Source organism: Micropterus salmoides, unplaced genomic scaffold, assembly GCF_014851395.1.
Source record: "Micropterus salmoides isolate LMB-PRFRI ecotype aquatic unplaced genomic scaffold, ASM1485139v1 Ms_hic_scaffold_12, whole genome shotgun sequence".
In the NCBI taxonomy this organism is placed as follows: domain Eukaryota; kingdom Metazoa; phylum Chordata; class Actinopteri; order Centrarchiformes; family Centrarchidae; genus Micropterus; species Micropterus salmoides.
In genome coordinates this window covers 32,741,171-32,766,832 of record NW_024040263.1, presented here as the reverse complement: position 1 = coordinate 32,766,832, position 25,662 = coordinate 32,741,171, and the positions used below count along the sequence as shown (strand labels likewise).

The 25,662-nt window shown below is 40.5% G+C and overlaps 1 protein-coding gene across 1 annotated transcript in view; it reads right to left on the bottom strand.

Annotated features, from left to right (window-relative positions):
* The window catches only part of tenm3 (teneurin transmembrane protein 3), an 824,111-nt gene that overhangs the window by 372,949 nt on the left and 425,500 nt on the right, over positions 1 to 25,662 (bottom strand). Inside the window, exon 6 of the mRNA XM_038714618.1 lies at positions 18,915 to 19,004. The gene's annotated coding sequence lies outside the window, so the exon portion shown is untranslated. The remainder of the gene's footprint in view (positions 1 to 18,914; positions 19,005 to 25,662) is intronic.

Genomic DNA, 25,662 nt, shown 5'->3' with positions numbered 1-25,662 from the left:
GGAACTGCAATTTCCACAAATCATTCCAATTTCCCTGCAATACACATTATAATGAAAGCTCTCGTCAACAAGCAATTCACCAAAACACTTCCCTTTGACTTTTGGCTTTGGAGTGTTTGAAGAAAAATAAAATCAAAATTACATTGATGCCACTGTGTTTCATAATTTTTACATTGTGACATCAATGTTGGAATTTAACCAGCACAAATATTTAATATGTCATATACGTAGAAGCCAAAATAGCAGTTTTGTTTATATTCAAAGAACAATAGTTTCAAGACTTATCAAGACTCATATTTTTGGTTTTAGTTCTGATTCACTGATTTTAATGAAAAGCTTGGCTGCTGATTGGCAAATGAGTGTGGTATAATTAATAAAGGGAAGTTGGAAACAGGAGTGAGGGTCCTAGCTTTAGTTGAGACCAAACACAGTTTTTTAACTCACCCTATTTCATATAATTTAAGAATCCATCATTACTATTTATTTTCCATAATTTACACCACACACGTACATTAGCCTACAATGTTTTGGTAGGATCATAGATCAAGTTTTATTTCTATAGGTAGGATATTTGGGTTAAATTATTATTTACGGTGAACGCAGAATGCTGGTTATGTTAAAACTACTCTTCTATTGCTGGGCAGAGGCTATAACAGTGAAACAGAATAGCCACTAAAATATATATTGAAATGTTATAGGTCATTTTGATCTACAAAGCTTTTGTCTGTCAGCTTTGTGTGAAATCTGATTTTCACATCCAAAAAGATGATAAGTGGAAAAAAGAGGGATATCCTGTGAGATGGCACGTAGATTAAGGGATGCAGAGGGATGCTTTATATGGCTATAATGTCAGGATGTCTTCGCTACGTATGGTGTATCTCAGAAACATATTTTCAATTTGCAGCATGATCTATTCTTTTAGTTCCACTTGAAGCAGATATGATGTTATATTCCCCAAGACAAAAAAGAATCACCATAGTAAAGTGCATTTATGCCACTTCTGTAACCTAATGGAGGCCTAACAACACATCTGTTGAAAACATCAAAAACTAAATTAACTGAATTAAATAAATAAATAATACAATACAACATATGACCATGTTTGTTACAGTTTCACAACAATTTAGCATGGATTAAGCAGATTGTACTGCAGTATTGCCATCAGTGCCAGTGCATAGACACAGTTACACAACTTCCTCGTCAGTGTGTAATAATGGATATAAGAATGATAACATCTCTGTTGTGAGTTCAACAAATACTTAATGGTCTGCTGAGCAATTTGCAACAATCACATACAGGTATACAAGTAGTAAGTACTACACTGAAGATTAGTTGTTTCTGCTTCCCACTCTGTAGCACTCACCTACACTAACAAAACACACACACACGGACACACACATTTGTCTTTCTATACTTGTGATGACCCTCATAGATATAATGCATTCCCTAGCCCCTAACCCTAAGCTTCACCTTATCATCAAGTAAATGCCTAACCCCAACCCCCATAATTTAACCTACTTCTGACGTTAACATTAGATCATAGGCCTTTGCGGACTAGGTTAATTGGTGACCCTAAACTGAGTGTGAGTGTGACTTGTTGTTTGTGTGGCCCTGCGATGGATTGGCGACCTGTCCAGGGTGTACCCCACCTTTCGCCTGATGTCAGCCGGGATTGGCTCCAGCCCCCTGTGACCCCTTACGCAAGATAAGCGGTTGACGATGGCTAGATGGATGGATGTATTAATCAACAAAGAATATGTAGCTTACAGTGATCTCAGTATCAGTATTCAGATGCCCTTTTACAAAAAAAAAGGGAATGTCTCTTGGATTTCACATGGCTAAAAAGACCATGACAAATCGCTCCAACTGCCCTACCCAGTCTGTGGCACACAGCCCCAAGTTCACTGGTTCCCACTGAAGATGTAAGTTTTCACAAATGTTTAATTGCAGTAAAAAAAGGTTCAGTTATTTCCTAAAAACAGATGTTTGCTGTAGTTTTTAGCAAATTATTACTCAATCAAGAATAATAGAACATTTGTTGGGGACTATTTTCAGCCATGATTTGGTGCTCTAGTGGGTATTTCTGGTCAAAACACACCACAGTGTGTGTGTTCATGCTAATGGAGGAAAAAGTCACCCAGTGAAACACTGTGGCTTATTGCTGTGTTTTGTGGACAAACGATGGAGCTCTTTGCCTCAGAGGAATAAGACATATGAGGCCTTAGATACACACATACATTGTTAGTAGGATCAGTTCACTTTTGGTTTGGTCTTTGAATGGGATTTGTTTATAATGTTAAAATATGGAATGGCATCATCAGACATATCTTTTAACTGACTCACCACAAAGAAAAGGAGAGAGATTAAAAAAAAATAAAAACTTTTTTAAACACTGCTTTTTGTTATTATTGTGGCCCAAATTGAATTTGGAGAAGCATTCTCTGCAGTGCTACTTGCACGCTTTATAAATACAGTGGTTGATTTTTGATATTACAGGGAAGTGCTGGTTCTGGTAAGAAATGGCTTGCTGTGATTTTGAATTGGTGTGGCTTGTTGGGGGTGATACACAGCCTGGATGTAAGTGCTGCCTGAGAAGACGACTTCAGAGGATAGTAAGACTTTTGTACATTTGTAAGGAAGTTAATTCTAGATGTCTGGTTTGATTTGACTTCAGGCAAGAGACCTTAACTGGATTGTTTGCATGAAGAAGGCTTTGGTAAAACTTTCTTCAGATATGACACTGATTTATAGAAATATTTAATACTTTATATCAAGATTGGGCATAATTGCAAATTATGTACAAATGTTTGCGATTGAAAGATCATCAATTCTCTAGGGTTTGACCATTTTATCAAAGAAGATTCAAGCTCCACTGTAAGCAATTGTGAATTAGATTGACACTGTAGCAGCAGAACCAGAACCACAAGAAAGTAGCAGAAGGTCAAAGCAAGGGTTTGACATTTACACTGCAGGGAATCCACTCATTCTCCCTCCTTGTCTCTCTCATAGCAATACAGACCTTATGAAAGTTGTGGCCCTTTGCCAGCAGATAATTATCTTTTAATTGCTGTTCTCTTCCTCTTTTTTTTTAACATTGGCCTTTTTCTTCTTCTTTCAAACTTTGTTAAATCTCTCTGTAACAAAAGGTCAGAGTGCACCAAGTGTGATGCCGTTGCTGCATGCGCGCGTGTGCAAGTGCGACGGACAGATCTATAATCGCGCCGCTCATGCTCTTTGTGCTACTCATTTGCCATGGTAACTGGTAGCCAAATGGAATGCCATGCAGTCAGACAAAAGCCAGAAGAAGAGAACAGAGAAAGATGAAGGGGAATGGAGAGGACGGACACAGGGTAAAGACCACGACCGATGATAAATCTGTCACCTTGTAAGGAGCAAAGGAGTACTCTTTTCTCTGCTCTATCTTTTTTTGAATGATATAATCATTGTGGAACTGGGAGAGAGAGAGACAGAGAAAGATTTGTGTGAGGGAGTGGGTATTTATTTGAGTGTGTTTCAGAGACTGAAGTTTGTGTGCATTCGTCTATAACACAACAAGTAAAGCTGTGCATCTGTGCGTGTGCAATTGTGTGTGCATCTTGCTCTCTCTCTGGGTCTAGCGTCCCCTCTCTCAGCGTGAGGTCTCGACGCTGCGCCCACTCCCTATCCATAATCCTTTTCTCCCCAGGTGCTTCACTCTCCCACAACTTGCCCCCACGCTGAGATGAAGTTATCACACTACGCACACTACCCTTGCTTGTCCACCCCTGTGTGTGTATATGTGTGTGTGTGTGTGTGTATGTGTCAATGTGTGGTGGTGTGTATTTTCCCAAAACCTCACCCATTATTACTTACTCTCCTCTTTTTGTGCAAAGGTTCTGCAGTCGGACACGGCTGTTTACCGCGTAATAAGGCAAAGCTACAAACACCATTCTATTCACGGAAAATAATAGGAAATCTGAATGTTCTGTGTTAAAGTGTTTATCCTGTGCTCAGTAAATTTCATGCAAATCTTCATTTACAGGTTTGGTCTGATTTGGCCAAAGTTAGGTCAAAGGATCCTCATGATGTTTAGGATTAAACCTCTGCTGACCATGATTATCCATAATAGGATCAATTGTAATCTAGCAGTATCTACGATTTGGACAGACAAGCAGACAGATCAACTGACCACTGGATGATCAGACCATTGTACTGCCCATCGTTGTAGTTATTAGGCCCTGTCGCTACATGACAATTGAACTTAATATAGATTTGATAAACAGAAAAAATCAATGGTAATATATACAGACAAAGAAAGGTGGAATGGACACAAATTCTCCACGAGTTCAGATCTTCTTGTCAGCAATAAAGAAAGTAAGCAAGTCAGACGGAAAACAACTGAGAGGAAATAAACATATCTAAGGAAAAAGATAAGAATAGAATTTCTGAGAGGAACTCTGTGGAGATTTGCTGTGAATGCCAAATGTCACCTCTGCATCCCAAAGGTTTGGTTTGTCCTAGTTTGGTTTGAGATGCAAAATATAGCACTTAAAAGCTGCATCAGGCTCATTGTTATGTGAAAAAACTCCCTTCTTCTAAGATTGAAACACAAAGTAGAGCTCCAACAGTGAAGAGCAGCCCATCCCGACTAATTGAGATGCCACAGATGAATTATTTTTCCCTCAAACTCTGGTGTTGGTTGCAATTTCAAGACAAGTCATGACTTCAAATAAAACCCCAAAAGTTTTTCCTGAACAGCAGTGAGTGCGTGCTCCATCCAAAGAAAGTTAGACTCACCACCATCAGATCATATTGGCTCTCTTGGCCCTTTGGTCCTCTTTGGTATAAATCATCACAGACATACTAGGGATTCAGTGCTTATACTGACCTAAACTTATAGGATTGCTGGGTTGTGATGGACAGTGGCATTAACCTGCAATAGCACACATTAAGATGCCACCAGTGTATGAGCTTACATATAAAACAATCAGTGTTGATGTTTTCACACTGTATGTCACTGTGTGTGTTTCCCTTTAGTTAGCTGCAGTGGTGGAAGTACTCAATATTCATACTTACGTAAGTAAAAGTACAGATACCACATGTAAATGTTACTCAAGTAAAAGTGAGTCCTCCAGTATAAACCTACTCAAGTAAAAGTAAAAAAGTACCTGGTTTTAAAAATACTTAGTAAAAGTAAAAGTACAACACATCAAAATCTATTGATCTTACAAAACACAATCTATCTTTTTAAATTCACTCGACAGGTTTGAATACAGCATTATAAGTTATAGTGAATCACAATAAGGAAAACTGATTCGCAAGAGGACGAGTACGATAAGTCTGCGTTATTGCTTTGCTGTTGTGGTAGTATCCCCTTCAGACCGTCTGACAGACACAGAACCCCATTTGGGACTTTGGGGATGTTAAGATGAGACAAGGAGGCAGAAACCAAAACTAACTGAAACACTTCTCAATTCACAATCTCACTAAAATTCCACAGGTTAACATCAGCACCTCTCATAAAGTGCAGCTCACAGTCCCAAAAAGAGCAAAGTTCTCTTCAGTTTTCAGATGTTTACATTGCAAAACTCTACCAGCTACGTTACCATTCGGTCACAGACTGGCTGCGACTCACAGTGCAAAAAACAGAGCTGCTGCACACCTGACACCAGGCCCACCATTGGGAATTATGGACAGGGGGACAACATTTTTTAAACCGGGCCCCTCATCGAGACCCACTCCAACACCAACTCCACACACCCACTCGTAGTTCTAATACAAACACGGGCAATTTCAAAGAAGCTCTTGGCAATTAGTTTTATAGTGACAGAGATGGAGTCTCTAACGACCTTTTCCAAATTAAATGTTGTAGACTCATCTAGGCCATCCTCGCATATATACTGAATACTCAATATGATTACAAAGCACAAAAGGTCAAAAAAGGTTTTATTTTTAATCTTTCAAATTAGACTGTGACAGGTATGTTCCTCCTATAACTTTAAACAAGACAAGGAGAGAAGAAATGCCCTTCAATGCTTGAGTGATAGGAGAAAGGTAAATTCAAACATTGAAGAAATTGAAGAAACAAATCAACATACTTCATCGATCAAATTCAGTCTCGAGAGCAAGATTAATCAAAGTATTGGTCAAATTATGTGCAAAACTGAAATACTTTATAGAGTATATGGCTGAGTCTGCTGAAATGATAAGATTAAGACAAACAGTGGCTTACCACATGTATAGCTTATTGTACTGTAACCATATTTGCAGCTGTATCCTCTGACCTGTGATGTGCTGCTGACTAGTGTTTACTGTAGGTCAATCTTACTTTCTTATTAATAAAGATTAATAAATTAATATTTGAATACACATTAAATGTATATTTAAATATTTTCTCATGTAATATCATCTCTGGTGTTTCATCACACATGTGATTTAGGCTAGTCATCCCTCCTCTTTTGTCTTTGCCTTTGTTTGGGAAAGTAACCTCTTTAAATATGAATGTGGCACCTTTTCTCTCCTCAATGATAAATTAATTAATTTGAATTCAGTTAGAAACTCCTGGACTGTAATAGCTCCTGTGTTTCAGCAGTTTTTCTGCCCATTTTCAAACATTCTGCACATTCAGATTCTCTCCCACATATTTGTGTTCTCTGACATGTCCAGGAAAAAAGTCATAATATTACAAGAATAACATCATCATTTAATGAGAATCCATAATATTTTTTAAAAGTCTATCAGCCCTACAATCTGCTGTGCATGAGCCTGCTTGGTTACTCTGCTAATTTGGCCCCATCAGACCGTCTGCAGACGCAGAACCGTTTGGGACTGTACTACTGGATGAGATGAGGAGGTAGATAAATGAAACTTACTGAAAACACTTCTGATCAGACAGAAATCTGACCACAAATCCACATAAATGTCCACTTCAGCACCTCTGATAGAGTGCAGCTCACAGTCCCAAACAGAGGAGGTTTGTACCTCAGATTTAGTTGATTTTTCAAAATTCTTTCAGTTATTTACCGCCGTTGTCGCATCAGCTGGGTGAAGCTAACTCACCCCGACTCGTTATTATCAGTTATACATTTTTTTTTCACTGAGTGAGAGAATTGATGTGAGAGCGTGTGAAAATTGTCAGTTGCGTGAGTCTCACGCTCAAAGCCTGAGAGTTGGCAGCTCTGGTGTTACATTACTAAAAGGTTAAGCAAGCTAAGCTTTACTAGTCTACCTAACCGTTAGATCCTCACCTTCACCTGTCATACATACGCTACATGGTGCTTCTGAACACTGTTGTTAACGCAATGAGAGGGAATGGCCAGAAATTTGGCCATTGCGTCTCCATTATTTTATATTCTGTGTGTTTTGACGTTTTGTAGTGTTCACTTAAAGTGACCTGCTTTACATTTGCAGGTCCTGCACATCTGAATTACCAAATGTTTTGACCGAACCATTTGCACAATAGCGGGGGGTGGGTTTTCAGATGACAAGTATGAAATATGTTTTAATGATAATAATACATTTATTTATCATGGAAATACATGTAAAAAGTTTTGTTATTCATATAAGACAGTAAGTAAAGTGTTGTATTAAGTGTTAAGGGTCAACCATAGACCTTTGCATGGGCCCCTCCTGTGCCTTGGGATGGGGACATCTGTACCCTTTGACCCCCCCGACGGCTATCCTGCCTGACACCGCAATGCTCTCACTACAATCCCCACTCTGTAAGAAGTCTGAATAGAAACCTCTTCTAGAAAAACGCAGTGCTGGTTTGAACAGTCCTCTGCACACTGAGGCCAGGAATCCACTCACTTCGGCTATGGCATGTTACGGCTGCACCATGGTTTTGATGCGTCCATGGCATCAGTGTCCACTGGAAGCATCTCAGAAGCGTTTCAGCAGCGGAGCGTGCAGCCTGCCCCATATTATTATTTCAGAATCGACCTGATTTTGCTGACATGTTGACATTTTGTTGATTTGGTAATCAGTGCCTTTGGTGCTTCTACTATGATTAAGTAGGCTACGTAGTTAAATGATTTCCTTTTGTGTCCATTTTAACCGCATTTATTGTTGTTTTACGATCGGGAGTCTCCACAGGGTGTTTTACTTAATTAAAATTAATCGAATCGTTCTGTGCTGCTTGATGCAGCTTGTGGCAAAAATGGTGGACTCACAAGTATTGACTATAATGGCCACGATTAGCTCCGGCAACCGCGGCGCAGTAGCCTGAGTCAGTGTATTTTTGGGTTAACTCAGACCTCATGAAGTCTGATCAGACTGGGGCGACCAATCTGCTGGGTCATTTGGTGAAGCAGCAACTGTTCCATAAGGGTCTGAGCTGCTTGTACCTGATGCTGGCTGTAGATCTCTGGCTGTACTCGTACTGGCTGAGGCTGGATGGGGTTCACCTGGCTCTGTGGGACCTGCTAAAGATGTCTGGACTGGGTCTGTGCTTTTACTGGCTGAGGCTGGATGTGGATCAGCTGTGCTTATACTGGCTGACTGGCTGGAGTCTGTTCCAGAACTGGCTGATGATTCATCATCTACTCTACTGACAAACTTCAGCATAGCCACTGTAAATCATAGATCTTTTCTGTATTTTAATGTCATCAGCTGCATCAGGCCCATTCAAACTGGCTCCTCCAGGTTTCCTTCAATACATTTTCAAATATAAATGACTTGGCTGAATATGAGATGCTTATTATTTACTGAGATGTGATCCATATCGTCCTGTCTGTCCCACTAATCAACATTTTAATAGTTAATCTGAATCCACTGCTTGCCATCTTGCATTAGTCCAGAGACATCACTGTCACTGTCTTGTCTTCACTGTCCCACAGATGTTTCTTGCTCGAGTTTAGTTTCTTGAACGCGCATAAGAACGCATTTCCACACGCAGTGTGCTCATCTTTCCGAGCTACAGTTTATAAATACGTAATAAAGAGTTCTATTTCACTCAACATTGTTCAGTCACAGTCTGGCAAGCAACCAAGACACGACAGACAAGAGCTGCGCTGCTCAGCTGTTTAGCAGCACATACAGACAGAGCGATTCACTGCAGCTGCACATTAGGCTAAGTTTGATTTACAGTCAGGTCCATAAATATTTGGACACTGACACAAGTTTTATTAATTTGGTAATTTGTCTGTTAAGGGTTTAGCAATTACAAATCTTTAATATGAAGCCCCCTCTTTTTCAAGGGACCAAAAGTAATTTGACACAATCTTCAAAAGCTGTTTCAGGTGTGGGCTATTCCTTCATTATTTCCTCATCAATTAAGCAGGTGAAAGGTCTGGAGTTGATTCCTGGTGTAGCATTCGCATTTGGAAGCTGTTGCTGTGAACCCACAGCATGCGGTCAAAGGGAGCTCTCACTGCAAATGAAACAGACCATCCTTAGGCTGCAAAAAAAACCCCCAAAAAAACCCCCATCCATCCGAGAGCTAGCAGTGTGGCTAAATCAACAGGTACATTCTTAGCAAAAAGAATGCACTGTTGAGATCGTCAACACCAATAGGCCTGGATGTCCATGGAGGACAGCAGTGGTGGATGATCGTAGGATCCTTTCCATGGTAAAGAAAAACCCCTTCACAATATCCAGCAAACTGAAGAACAATCTCCAGGAGGTAGTCATATCCATATCTAAGTCTACCATAAAGAGAAGACTTGACGAGAGCAGATACAGGGGCTTAACCACAAGGTGCAAACTATTCAAGCCTCAAGAATAGAAAGGCCTGATTAGCTGTTGCCAGAAAACATCTAAAAAATGAAGAAGGCTTGGAACAGCTCATGATCCAAAGCATACCATATCATCTGTAAAACATGGTGGAGGCAGTGTGATAGCATGGGCATGCGTGGCTTCCAATGGCACTGGGTCACTAGTGTTTATTGATGATGTGACAGATACAAAAGCAGCCGGATAGATTCTGAAGCATATAGAAATATACTGTCTGCTCAGATTCAGCCAAATTCAGCTAAGTTGATTGAACGACGCTTCACTTTACAGATGGACAATGACTCAAAACATGCTACGAAAGCAACCCAAGAGTTTATTAAAGCAAAAGTGGAATATTCTGCAGTAGCCAAGTCAGTCACCTGATCTCAACCTGATCAAGCATGCGTTTTACTTGCCGAAGACAAAACTTAGGGCAGAAAGACCCTCGAACAACCCTCGAAAAACAGCTGTTGTAAAGGCCTGGCAAAGCATCACAAAGGACGAAACCCAGCATTTGGTCATTTCCATGGGTTCCAGACTTCAAGCAGTCATTGCCTGCAAAGGATTCTCAACAAAGTATAAAAAATTAACATTTTATTTGTGATTATGTTAATTTGTCCAATAACATTTGAGCCCCTAAAATAAGGGAACTCTGTATAAAAATGGTTGCAATTCCTAAACATTTCATTTAATATTTTTGTTCAACCCCTTGAATTAAAACTGAAAGTCTGCTCTTCAATTACATCTCAGTTGTTTAATTTTAAATCCATTGTGGTTGCGTACAGAGCCAAAATTATGAAAATTGCGTCACTGTCCAAATATTTCCGGACCAAACTGTACATCACTTGGAGAGGAGAGAACACATTTACCTGACTGCTGTTCCCACACTCTCATGGAGTTTTTCTCTTCTCGTTGTAAAAATTTGCATTCACCTTTGACAGGAAAGTGAGGTGGGGTCTTCCAGCTCTGCGCTGGACTGTCTCTGCGTATGCCGGTGTTGCATCAGCTGGCTGAAGTTGATTTGCGTTGAGTCTGCTTTATCAGTATCAGTATCATTTGTTTTTTAATGCCGCACCACTCAAGTGCGCTGCATAGGCTACTTATACCAATGTAACGAGGTCTCGTGCAGAATACAACAGAGTTAAAAGTCGATATTTGGCTTCCAAATGCAGTGAAGTGAAAGTAAAACGTTGCAACAACTAAAAATACTCATGTAAAGTACAGATACCAAAAAAAAAACTTAAGTACAGTAACAAAGTATTTGTACTTTTTTATACGTTACTGTCCACCACTGGTTAGCTGCACATGTTAAAGCATCAGGTAGCAAATCACCTTCACACTGTACTATGTGTACTATTTGACATTAGCTTGGCTGAATATCTGCTTGGTTGGTTAACTGCAGCAGTTTGGATAGTCTATAATGTATCAGTAAATGCCATTATCTATTTTTTAGATGGACTAATGATAGGTCTGCTTCATTTGATACCATTGACTTTGTGAGTGCAGGTTGTACTTCCCACTAACATACAGTACACACAATTGATACATACAGTACATACAGTTTATCTACACTGTCAGAGCATTAAAATAATAAATACAACAACTCTGCTGCTATTTTACAGCTGCATTGATGTATTTTATTATGAAGATTGAGGTGAGCTGCCCAAAATCCTATCCAAAGCCTCCTGCAACAGTATAAAACAAAAATAAGTCAACATTGGCTACATTGGTAATCTCGCATTGGCTTTAAAAAGCTGTTACATGTGTAACCCACGTTATACCCATGAGTATACAGAGGCTGTGACGTCCTATATCAGTTTCTGTAAGGACAGCTGTATACCAACACGCACCAGGGTGAGTTATAACAATGACAAACCCTGGTTCACAGCTAAGCTGAAGTTGGAAAAGGAAGAGGCATTTAGGGGGTGGAGACCAGGCCAGGTTTAAGGACTCAAAGTACAGGTTTAGCAATGCGGTGCGAGATGCTAAACAGCTGTACGCAGAGAGACTACAGCACCAGTTCTCAAAAAATGACTGCTTCTGTCTGGAGAGGCTTCAGACAGATCACGGCTCTCTTCAATGTGAGATCACTTTCAAGTAAGACTTTTATCTTAAATGATTTTATCTTGTCTGCAAATCTAGATTTTATGTTTTTAACTGAATCCTGGTTGCAGATGAATGACTATAGCCAGCTATCTGAACTGTGTCCGCCTCAATATGATTGTTTTAGTCAACCGAGGGTCAGTGGTCGTGGGCTAGTGAGCGTGTATAGGAAAAATTTTAAATGTCATCAAGTACGCTATGATGAATTTAACTCCTTTGAAGTTCTCACTCTTAAACTTGGAGGGCTGCAACCTATCATATTTGTTATAATTTATCGCCCCCCAAAACCGCCTGCAGGATTTTTATCAGAACTTCCTGAATTTTTATCTACTCTGGTTTTAAATTATGACAGAATTGTTCTTTGTGGCGATTTTAATATTCATGTTGATGACCCCAACAATGTTAATGCAACTAACTTTTTAAATATGGCCACTTCTTTTAACTTCAAACAACATGTCAAAGGGCAAACACATAACCGTGGTCATACACTGGACTTGGTTTTTACCCTGGGTGTCAGCATTTCCTCTGTGGAATTGGTGGACATGACCATATCTGACCACAGATGTATTGTTTTTAGCTGTGATTCGCCTGTTACTCATGCCGCCTCACCAAGCTCCGTGTGTTCTCGCATCTTTAATGAACAAAGTGTTTCAAAGTTTTGCGAATTCTTTCAGAGCCAAAGCCAACACCTGTCTGATTCCAACACCAACAATCTGGTCGATCACTTCAATCATATCTGCTTGTCGTCACTAAATATTACTGCTCCTCTAAAGGTTAGGCCTACGTCTAAAGCTAGTAAGCAACCCTGGATAAATGACAGCATTCGCAGCCTAAAAAGGGAATGCAGGAAAGCAGAGCGCAGATGGAAAAAATCCAGTCTCCAAGTCCATTACCTCAGTCTGAAGGATTTATTAATTAACTACAATAACATGGTTAAGGATGCGAGAACACACTATTTTTCTGAACTCATTACTACACATAAACACAATCCCAGGTTTCTGTTTAAGACTGTGGATCAGCTGGTAAACCCAACCCCTCCTTGTGCCTCAGCTGGAAGTAATGATGACTGTGAATTGTTTTTATTTATTTTACCAATAAGGTGGTGTCAATCAGAGCCTCTATTACCCCCGCGGCCTCTTACTCAGAGGTTCCTCACCAGCAACAAGAGAGTTTTAACCAGTTTTATCCCATCGACTTGTCTGAGCTTTTAAAAACAGTATCACAAATGAGAGTGTCCTCCAGCCCACTTGATGTAATACCTACAAAGTTTTTACTGAAAGTAATAGATTCTGTTGGGCCCCATTTGATCTCTGTTTTCAACAGCTCCCTATCTACTGGTTGAGTCCCTGATTATTTTAAAACGGCTTGCGTGAACCCAAGAAACCTGGTTTAGATCCCTCCCTCCCACAAAATTTTAGACCAATTTCAAAACTGCCTTTTATTGCAAAGATTCTAGAAAGAATTGTGTCCAAACAGCTGCTAACTGTACTGGAAAATAACAAATTATTTGAAAAGTTTCAGTGTGGTTTTAGGAAGTACCACAGCACTGAGACTGCCCTGCTTAAAGTCACCAATGACCTTTTAATGTCTGCTGATGAAGGTATGTGCTCAGTCCTGGTACTCCTGGACCTTAGCGCTGCTTTTGACACCATTGATCACAACATCATGTTAGACAGACTGAGGCACTGGGTGGGGATCTCTGGTACTGCCCTAGAATGGTTTTCATCCTACCTGTCAAATAGGAAGTTTTGTGTGTCTGTAAACAACTATGTCTCCTCATTCTGTCCAGTTAAATATGGTGTGCCTCAGGGGTCGGTCTTAGGACCCATTTTGTTTTCCTTGTATCTGCTTCCCTTTGGACATATTATCCATAAACATGGCATTTCTTTTCATATTTATGCTGATGACACACAAATATACTTGCCCGTCAGATCCACAGACCCTGGAATGCTGAGTTCACTTAACAACTGCCTTTGTGAAGTTAAAAAATGGATGTCAAATAATTTCCTCCAGCTGAACTCAGACAAAACAGAAATCCTGGTCATCGGGTCTGCTGGTTCCCTAGTAAATCACATTAAGCCTGTGGCAAAGAACCTTGGTGTTTGGTTTGATAGTAATTTAAATTTCGAGCAGCACACCACAAAGCTTGTTCAATCATGTTTTTATCAACTTAGAAATATAGCAAAAATTCAATCTATGTTAACTTTTAAGGACACCAAGACCATTTTACACGCCTTCATCTCATCACGCCTGGATTATTGCAACAGCCTTTTCACCTGTTTAACCCAAAAATCTATTGATCGACTCCAGACTGTCCAGAACTCAGCTGCCTATTTTAGCTTCATTACACTGGCTCCCAGTATGTTTTAGAATTGACTTTAAAATTCTATTGATCACTTTTAAAGCTCTTCATGGCCTCTCGCCTTGTTATATTTCTGAACTTTTAGTCCCATACGCACCAGCACGTACCTTGAGATCCTCGGGCAGAGGTCTGTTGTCTGTTCCAGAGTCTCGACTGAAAACTAAAGGGGACCGAACGTTTGCTGTCAGGGCCCCGAGACTCTGGAACAGCCTGCCTGAGGAAATCAGGTCGGCTGAGTCAGTGAACTCTTTTAAGTCCCTTCTTAAAACATACTTTTATAGGAGAGCTTTTCCCGATCTTATTTGACTTTATTTTATCCCTTTTATTTTATTGTATTTTACTAATTTTATATTAATTTTTCATGCTCTTATCTTGTATTATTCTTTACACTTGTTAAAGCACTTTGTAACTTGTTTTTGAAAAGTGCTCTACAAATAAGGATTATTATTATTATTATTATCACCAGCTACAAACCTAAATCCCCCTACTCCAACGACTCACGCCTTGCCAACGAGTTGAACCAGTTTTCCTGTCGCATTGAAAGACAATGGGACAGATATGACACCATCCCCCGTCACCCCGCTGATCGGCCACAGTCCACGATCTCATCCCCCACCTCCTCCCCCTCTCTTACCATCCTGGAGAGGGATGTCAACAGACTGTTCAGGATGCAGAAACCTTGCAAAACAACTGGGCCGTACTCTGTCTCCTTCTGATTATGAAGTCCTTTGAGCGCCTTGTGTTGTCCCACCTAAAATCCATCACTGACCTACTCTTGGACCCCCTGCAGTTTGCCTACAGAGCCAACAGGTCTGTAGATGACACAGTAAACATGGCCCTTCATGTCATCCTCCAGCACCTGGACTTCCCAGGAACCTACGCCAGGATCCTGTTTGTGGATTTCAAGTCTGGATCACTGACTTCCTGACGGACAGGAAGCAGGACGTGAAGGTGGGAAAACATCACTCTGACTCCAGGACCCTCAGCACTGGTTCCCCTCAGGGATGCGTTCTTTCCCCTATGCTCTTCTCCCTGTACACCAACAGCTGCACCTCCAGTCACCAGTCTGTCAAGCTCCTGAAGTTTGCGGATGACACCACCCTCAATGGGCTCATCTCAGGTGGGGATGAGTCCGCCTACAGGTGGGAGATCAACCATCTGGTTACCTGGTGCAGCCAGAACAGTCTGGAGCTCAGTGCTCTGAAGATAGTGGAGATCGTCGTAGAGCCCAGTAAGAGCCCAGCCCCACCCTCCCCCATCATCCTGGGTGACATCGCAGTCGCCACTGTGGACTCCTTCCGCTTCCTGGGCACCATCACCATCATCTCTATTACCAAGATGGCCCAGCAGAGGATGTACTTCCTGCGGCAGCTGAAGAAGTTCAGCTTGCCAAAGACAATGATGGTGCACTTCTACACCGCCATCCACACCTCCTCCATCACCATCTGGTACGCTGCGGCCACTGCCAGGGCAGGCGGCAGCGTATCATTCGCTCTGCAGAGAAGTTGATTGGTTGTCACCTTCCGTCTCTTCAGGACCTGTACACCCCCAGGACACTGAGGTGTACAGGAAGGATTGTGGCTGACCCCTCCAATCCCGGACACAAACTGTTTCAGAGTCTCCCCTCTGGCAGAAGGTTGCGGTCTATTAGGACCAAAACCTCGCGCCACAAGAGCAGTTTCTTTCGGATGGCAGTGGGCTTCCTCAACAAGGCCCGGGCCCCCACTGTCACTGACTCTCATGCCCCCCTCCCCAAACACACACACACACACACACACACACACACACCACTCATACTTCAGCATTGCATTATAGTATTATTGTATTTTTAATACGATCTCCTTACTTTTTATAGATTTTTATTTCTATATATGTTCATGTGTACTGTGAGCACCAATTTATACCAAGGCAAATTCCTTGTATGTGAAAATGTACCTGGCAATAAACCCGATTCTGATTCTGATTCTGGGTTTGGTGCTTTTTGGGCAAGACAGGAAAGGAAACATGTAGAGAAGAAAGAAACCCAGGTCAGAATAGAGGGCACATAGAGAGTTCTTCAACTGAGAGTTTCTGATATAACAAAGTCTTCTGAGGTTTGGATAACAGGTGCCACAGAGCTGCTGTTGGCCTAGTTTGTCTTGAGATGCAGCTGTATGCTCTGTCATAGACATTGCAAATAAGCACCGCAGGGGGTTCTGACACACACATACACTCAGTGAAATATATATATACATTCCCCTAAAACAGGTGCTGTGAACACCTATGATAGACCTGTGTGCAACACACGTACGACAGACCTGTGTGCAACACACGTACGACAGACCTGTGTGCACACAAGCCTGTCCAGGATACACAAGGAAATATAATTGTGGAGTCAAACACGGGCATATTTATAAGCATGTACACAAACACACGCGCAAGCATACACAAAGTATGCACAGCGTGATGCCGTACCCAGAGTGAATAGAGAAAAATAGGACAGCGTGGATCCACAACACCCATGGTTGCTGGTGGGGATGACTGTCAAAATCTTCTATTCTCTGTCTTACTGTCTGTCTCAATTCTTATCCTTTTATCTAGATTCCACACACCTTTTAGAAACTGATCTTTCTACACAAATAAACCTAGTTGATAGTTTGGAATACATAACAAAACATATGTTTACATATTTATATACAATAAATGTTTTCATTTCTTTCCTTGTGTAAGTTAAAAGTTACATAGGCTCGCTGTATCTTGCATTTTTTCTAATATAATTTTTTTTGTGATACATTTTGTCAAGAACTTTGAAAGAAACCAGCATGTATTGTTACTTTATATATAATATATAAGTACAAGTACATATACACAAATGTTGGCATGCTGTTTGTGATTGTTTGCACAGGATAATCTCAGTCAAGGAGAACTATGGTAAGTGAATCCTAAATGAATAGCTGTTATGTGTTATTACTGTGGTTTGTATTATTATGTCTATGTGTAAGATGTAGAATTTATTTATATGTATGTATGTATGTATTGGCGCCCCCAACCCCCATGCCCAATCCTAAAAAGTCCACCGTAGGGGTTGGGGTCATCACTCCTCAATCCTCGGGAATTGTTTAAAAAGTTCAGCAGCCAAACTCACAATTTTAGCATGCGTAGATGAACAGCCAAGTCAATAACTGTGGTCAGTAATGAAGAAGTGTGATCAGCCTTGTCAACCTCCACATCATAGCCTAAATTGAGAGACCAAACCTAACCTGATATCTAGTGTTGTAGTACAAAGTAGTCTTAAGACCGGTCTTGAGATCAAGGCCGGTCTTAAGACTACTTTGTACTTTTTTTAACTGAGCAAAATTATTCACCTATTTTCTTGTTATTCTTATTTTACAACCAAGGATAATTAATTCTAATGTTTTGTGTTTTCTGCTATGTATTTCATTATGGGTGGATTTTACTGATTTTTAAAATTGCAAATATAGTTGATTTTCAAAGTAAATGCATTTGTTTTTAATTACTGACTCAGCCACATAACCCAATTTAATTCATTAAAGTAGCTGAGCATTCCAACATCACAACTACACACTTGCATTCACTATAACCATGTCATCTCGAATTGGCCAATGATTTTATCAACTATAGGGAGCCCTAAAATCCCTCACCCTCACATGCGGTCTGTTCCACTGTTCCCTGCTCTGCTATGTTAACCAGCATGCTCCCGCCTCTTTAGCATAACTGTCAGTCTAGTCAGCTGAAACCAAATGTAGCTCCTATGAAGAGAAAAACCGAACCATTCACCATAATCTGTTTATGGATTTTAAGTAGCACATGTGGCTATGTAAAACCTCGCATTGTGATTGGGTTAGCTACCCAAACAGCCATCACGCTGAATGGCTGAACTACTCTGCAGGCAGCATTTTAATTGGTTACTCGCCTAGTGGTGTTTCCAAGGTCATGTGTTGTAGTACGAGCTGCTAAAAGACAAAACCATGTCGAAATGTTTTAATCCAAAGCAATAGGGCTTTCCCATGGCAACATTGAACAGCCAATGAACATGTTTCTGTGCAATGAGGTTATATTCCTGTCTACTGACATCACTTCCCAGTCTACGCAGAAAGCCATCGTAGTACCCAATCAAATCCTGACAAGTCTTGCAGACCACCAATCTTCCAACAGCAGCTGCAGCAAATCACATATTTGTTGTGTAACTAATGTTTCAACATAAGTCCCAATAAAAGGCCAAATGTTTTAAGGAATAGTAGACAATCAAGCAAGATGACAGCAATGCCTTTGGAGTAAAGAGTGAATCATTCAAGATTACACCTACGCCTACAAGTCTTCAAGAAGTAAAGATACAGGTCAAAGCTGCAGATGACTGTAACTGTCACAATTATCCACCTCCGTTTCCTCAAGACATTACTTCTGAGTCATGGCCTTAATTTTGTCATTGATGCTACATGGAGGCTCTTTGTGTGAGTGTGCTGGTATATCTGATATAAGTGTGGCGGGAAGACGCACTGTCCATTTTATTCCTTTTGTTATACTGTGTAGGAGTTGAGTGTTGCTTGATTTTATCTGTTTAACTGAATTAACCAATAGAATAACCATGATGTTGCCCCTTTGACATTGAACTCTGTCTGTGAACTCTAGAGTCTGCGCTTTTGTTTCAGTTTGACTCCTAATACAATTAATTGAAGACCAAACAATTCCACATAGTTTGAATTTAAAATATTAATATGTATGGGTAAAAACAAGATTCAAAGCTAAAAAAAATTCTTACCAGAATGGTATGACTTTGTCAGCCAGAGTCTTGCGAGATTACTGTCGTCTCATAGGTTGAAAAGAAATATTCTATACCAAACACCAACACCTGGAGGATAAAGAGAAAGGTCGATAGAGAAAGACATTAAATAAGATTTGAGCGAAAGGATCAGAAATGGACGGCATTTATAAAATCAAGGTCTAGAGACATAGTGACAGGCATCATGTTTGTGGTTATTACAAGTCAAGAGAAAGCGAAGCATATTAAAACATGGTGTTTCTTTTCAGTTAGTAAATCACATTCTCTAGGTGCAAAAACCCAACTGAATTGGTCTAAAATAATACAGGCCTTCACCTATCCTGCCAGTGAAATAGCTTAGGAAAATAATTTCTTTGGAAACTGCGGAATGAAGATAGGCAGGAGAGGAAAGAGAAAAGCTTATGAAAGGACGAGTCCGTCAACAAAGCGCAGATGACGTGAAGTCTGAGGCAAGGTAGGATGAAAGCGGTGTTTCATTCTACTGTCTTCTCCCCGTGTGCTTTGTCATGTGTATTGTGCCTCAGCCTTCATGAGCCATCATGTTTCCAAGCCTTTACAAAATGAACGGTCATGGGAAACACAGTAGGCAGCGTACAGACTCCACAGGGAAACCCAGCTCCGCTGGACCCCCCATGGCCAAGCAGTGTCTCTCTGTCTGATTCTGTTCCATGGTAGAGCGTCGTCCCCAGGGCAGCCAGTTCATGTACCTCAAGAAAAATATGTACTGCTAAGGTAGTATGCAGTTTATAATGAATTGTTCATGACATTGTCCTATGTCTGATCCTCCACAACTCTCAGCTCAGAGTATCTCTGTGTAATACTGCTCCTTAGCAGTCACTTATCTTTTCTTATTTAGCCATTTTTTGCAACCAAATTCATCTTGAAGCAGCGTTTTTTTAGGGCCATCAATTCTGTGCCATACATGAAGCACAGTATCCAGTAGAAACCGCCAATATTTTTGTCATACCATTTGGTCGGGATTTCCGTTTCTTTAATGTAAAAACAAGTGCTTTGAGTTACAGTTTTTGGACATATAATGGCAAAGCACTGTTAAATAATTTTATTTCTGTAAGATATTGGCTGAATGAATATGCTTCACCTTAGCTATCAGATAATCCTCAGTATTTGGTACCCTACTGGACTGATTTCCCTGACTGTTCATTTTGTGAAGGAAAAATAAAAAAGGAAAATGTATTCAAAAAACAATTCCTTGTTTTATATGAAACATGAATTAATGTGTTCCGTGAGAATAAAGATCAGAAGCTACCCAACTCTTTGGTGTTTTGACAGTTTTACTTAAGTCTGAATGTGAATACATCAAGTCTTTGCTTTGAACTGGGAAGATGTTCTGATGTTATTACCATATCACAGCATCGCAGTGTCATGTCACATAACATGTTATGTACTTGTCAGTGGTAAAGCCAGATTCATTTCCTCCAGAATAATCTATCCACGTTAGTAGTTACGCAGTTTGACCCCTTACACAGTCAGCCAGTGTCTCTCTGACAAACGTCATTTGATGCCAGAGCCTTTCTGCAGTCAGCCATTTTGTGTCACAGACATACCCGATTTCAGCAGCTCTTCTCTGGTCTAGTAATATTCCACAGCCTCTGCTCCCTCTGCAGGGGGCACATTGTGTCCTAACCACTGAATGAAGTTTGAGGCATTGACCCCCTATGGCCTTTAAATGTCCCCCTGTCCTACCCTATTCCATGCCATCCTGTCTCCCACTGGGCGGCCATTTTACATCAAATGGAGTAGAAGCAGCTGAAGCCTCCAGCGTCATTTTCATTCACAATATTGTTTATTTCATTCTGCTTGTATATTGCCAAGCTATTCAGAACAAGGCAATTTACATTTGAGTGTCCACCTGTGGACGTTGAACAGGATTAGCATTTAACTGTAAACTGCTGAGCTGCCCTTTGCGAACATATATTAACATTTCAGACATAGGCACCTGTCAGTAAACTCATCTGGAACAGCTCCCTGGTCCTCTTACATGTCCTCATGTACACTCAGAACAATTCAATCATCAACATTTTGCAGTTTCCCTCACTTGCGTCTTTTTCTGGCGTCTTAATCCCGCCCACCGGGGATTCATGGAAACCAAGCGAGGAGAGAAGAAGCGAGGAAATATGTTTTTAGAGACATGAGACATTTTTCCTCCGAAGCGTCACGTGAAGCGACGTCCGTTTCTGATGACGGCGGCAGGTGATCACAGCTGGATCAGCTGTCAGTCGGCTTTAACAGCTGTAGAGTCTTTTGATGGAGTTTGTGTCTGCACACACGTGCGCTGTGTTGGTGCTAATAAAGTCTCATCAGTGCAGAGCAGCATGACTCTCTGTTACCTATTTAACAAACACCTGCACATGAATAATTATAGGTTACTGTATGTCCTGCTCACAGGATCCTTTCTACTGGCATATTTGCCGATATTATCTGTTTTTGAATAGATGTTATTGTTATTGAATAACTCAGAATATGATCCTGGTGTCTTGGTGGATTTATTAGGCTAAATGTGTAAATTGTAATGATGTAACTCATATTAAAGCTGCCACTCAGTTTTAGGCTTTCTGTTTTTTCCTCTTCTGATATCCTTTAACACTACTGCATACATTTTATTTGCAAGTCACATCATTTGTCACAAAATTTTTTTTTTCAGCTTTCATTCATTCTTTCATCAGCTGATTTTACTCGCGGAGCTGCCGGCTGCTTTCATCAGATGCAGTCGATGAGATGGCTGGATGTGCAGGCTTTATCTTCCTTTGCTCGCTTCATTGGAGACTTTAGTGAGACTTGTCGGACTCCTTAGGCCACGTGTTTACTATGTTTTATTGTCGTCTATGTGGACTAAACACAGGAATGACCAGCCTCCCATGTGACTGAATAGAAATGACGATGACGGGTTTCTTACTGACTCTCTCTGACTTTAATTGTTTCCATGATAAAAGCTGATGGGAGAAATAAATGTGGGGCTTTTGTTGTTCAGACCTACAATGAACTCAGATTTTAACTAGACAGTGAATCATAAAACAAATCAAATACAAGACTTTTCAGTGATACACTTGAGTTTATTGTTATTTGTCCAGATGTATCAGATCATTCCGATCAGCTGCAGCGTCCAATCAATATAATGGCTACCCAAGAAGTGGGCGTGTCGGTCAGTAAAATACTTTCACGAAGAATGCACTGGTGTTTCCTCGCTCCTCAGAGCGCAAATAAGAGCTTTGGGACAGTTTGCAAGATGGAGGAGCGGAATAACTTTCGGTTCAAGCGAAGATCGAGGAGCGAGGAAACAACAAATTAAGAGAAGCACCTTCTGCTCTGATTACAGGAGTGGAGTTGTGTCCACCAAAGTCTTTTCCGCGCTGGGCGCTGAGTCACTGTCACCTTTCACTCAGCTGTCCAATCACAGTAGAGGAGGGGCAGGACAAATAGCACGCCGTAGCAACGGTTACTATACTAACTATTGGACCAAAAGGTGGTACTTGACGAGATGTTTCCTCACCCACAAAATCTCATGAACCCACATATGGAACCGTCTCGGTTTGTGAAAATAATTACTTGGTGGGGGGTGGGTAGATGATTTATGCGTATGTGTATTCAGATAATATCAAAGCGGATCTGCGCACCAAGTCAGCTGCTGAAACGAGTGCAAACAGCTGCTGATGTCAAATTAATTATGTGTAAAGCGTCCTTGGGTCTCGTGAAAGGCGCTATATAAATATAAGTTATTATTATTATTAAGCTGTACTATCAATAACCAGAGCATACAGCAAAGATCTGCTGTATTTCACATTGTAACCTAATAAAAGCCCATTATGTAGTCATGCAGTCCCGTGATGACAGTTGTAATTGGGCCTGTAGGCTATTAGAGTTACATTTTTCTGTGTCAGTTCTTAAAGGGCCTGATGATGAAACGCTCACCTCATCAAGCTGAGGGCTGATGTTTACTGTTTACAGACAAAAGGACAAAAAAGATCAATTGGATTTCTGTGTAGTGAACGAACACATAGGCCACTGTAATCTGTGACTGTCTTCAACATACGCTATAATGTTTATTGCAACCTCGAGATGTTTCTACATGTCATAATGTTGACAAACACGCTTCTTGATTGTGAAGATATGATCTGTAGCCTTTATGTATAGGTGGTCTGCTCATCTGTCAGAGATCACATGTTCCTGCTTAAACACACTGCCAGATCAGACTAAGCAATACAGACAGTCTATCTGGATAGCAGGATATCTGGACGCTTTGTCAGACTAGAATTCCCTTCCCAGATTTCGGGAACTTCTTCCGCCTGTTCCTCTGCCTGGCTCCACTCACTTCTTTTACTCTCTAAACCACTTGGACCTTCCAAAGACCCCATAGACTCTGCTCCCTGCACAATTAAGTATTTTGTAAATAAATGTCTTTCAGTTTAAATACCTGACCGCATGCTGTGTTCTGCAATTGGGTTCGAACTGAAGTCTAGCCTTAACAGATGTAGGGATGGGCAGAGAGATGAAAAACAGGTGAAATGAGGTGAGGAGATAACATCCCCCTATTAGAAGGAGTGCAGCGAGGCAAGTGTGTATTAACTGTGTTCGGTGTGGTTGTGATTCTGAGACCACCCGCATGGACACACAGGGCCGGCGGTGGTATGTTGGTGGAGATTGGTTGTGGTGTGCACGTACACACAGACATATAGACCCCCTGCCAGTACAGAAGGTGCTGAGGCAGGCTCTGTGCTTGTTCATAAGATATAGCAACTCTTCACAGGAAAGTTGTGTTTCCAAATGAAAAACACACTCCCAAAGCGTGATTTATACTCCTGCGTCGGGTCTACGTGCGTAGCCTACTTCCACTGTGTCGATTTTTGCCGGCTGGGCAGGCTAACTTCCGGTGTGGCCCTCCGCTAACTTGAATAGGGCTAAAATTGCATACGTGCGACTTTTCAAATGTCGTCAACCGAATGGATCACATTCTGATAGTTAAACAAGTCATTTCGTTCGGGTTGTGACAGTCAAATATATCGATCCATTGTGTTACAGCCGCTGATTTGGCCGCTTGTAAAATTTACTTCGAAGCACGAGACACTTCCTGTTGGCTCGCAGGCACTACGAGGCTACCCAGCCGACCAATCACAGTTTTTACGGTCTGCGTCGCCTCGACATGTAGTTACATTTTTGAGGAGAGGAAGTATAAATCACACTTAATTTGTGTGCTATGTCTGGACCAGCAGCATGGTCACAAATACCTAGAGACTGGGCTCAGACTGATAGGTTAAACCCAATCTGTACTTTTATTTCAAATCACATAAAATCAGTGTGGCCCTGCAGGTGTCCTTTAATTTTTAAATGCCGTTTCTTATATAGTGCAATGCTATTATGTAATTTCTGAATTATGACAGAAACATTTTGTTCACACTGTGAAATACTGTCATGGTAAGTATGTCATTAAAGGGATCCATAGTCTTATGTGTTCCTCTAAGGTGATCTTAACTACAAAGAGCACATAAGGAAACAGGTAAAACTGAGCATGACTTAAACTGAAAAGGTGTAACACAACTTTAAATGTCACATGAAACAGTTACTGTGATTAGCAAATTAAAGGAAAACATTTTTTGCAATCATGTTTTCCCTTAAAAATAATTTGTAGCATCACACGACATAATTTGCTCATTTGAATTATTACTTTATTCCCTTGATTTACAAAAATTGTGCTTTCAATTTAATTCATACGCTCAAATTAGATGATTAGCAGTAAATTCAGCTGAGTGTGCAAATATTAGACTGAAAGCAACACTGAACTAATCACTAAAGATAAAGTATTTCTTAACAGATAATCCCTGCTGATTGTTCAATTTATAAATCTGCTTCTTTTAAAGGGGATCTGTCAGTAAAGGTTTATTTTGCATTGATCACTTCATTAAGCTTTATGCAACAAAGATTCACTGGCTTTCTCATGACATTACTCTGAGGACAAATTTCAAGTCATTAACTCTCAATATAGTTCTCAAAGCAAATGAATTTGTGTGAGCCTGTTTATTGTTCTGAATATTTATGAGACAATGTGGAATAACAAATCAGCTTTTCTTCACTGCAAGGACTCTCTAAAACTTTCATGTATTGTTGCTTAATTTATTTTCAGTCACGATGACTGCATTGTGTACCTCCAGCAAACAGTCTCTTGAATTTATTTAAAGTGACATATAATTTTAGCCCAAAATGTTACTTTTGAGTGGCCTGGATACCTGGATACATTTGCTCTTAAAGTTGTTTTTAACTCTTAGTTAAATGTCAAATAGTCTGCCTGAGAGGTGAACCAAGGACCATTTTTCTAATGCAGTTCTGATTGCACAACGCAACAATGATTAAATTCCAATGTTTAAATGATGAACATTTTAAATGTGTTGATTCTGTGATAAATGATGAAAAGCTCATTTGACACATTATTATTTTGCATGTTATATGAGATTCTGAGCCTTACATTAGCTGTACTCAATTTTACCTTATTGTTGTGATGTAACCGTAGTAGTTTTTGTAAATTGATATTCTGTATGTTGAAATTACTTTCACTGTTTTCTGGCTATACAATGTTTTCTGGGGGTTCATAAATTTGCTCCAATCCTAGCAATTCAGAGAGATATGGCCTGGGTACAAGGAGCTGTACAGAGAAAATGGGAAGTGGTACAACTGTGGAACTGTCTAATTTGCAAACTTTGTCTCAAAGGCTTGGAAAAGA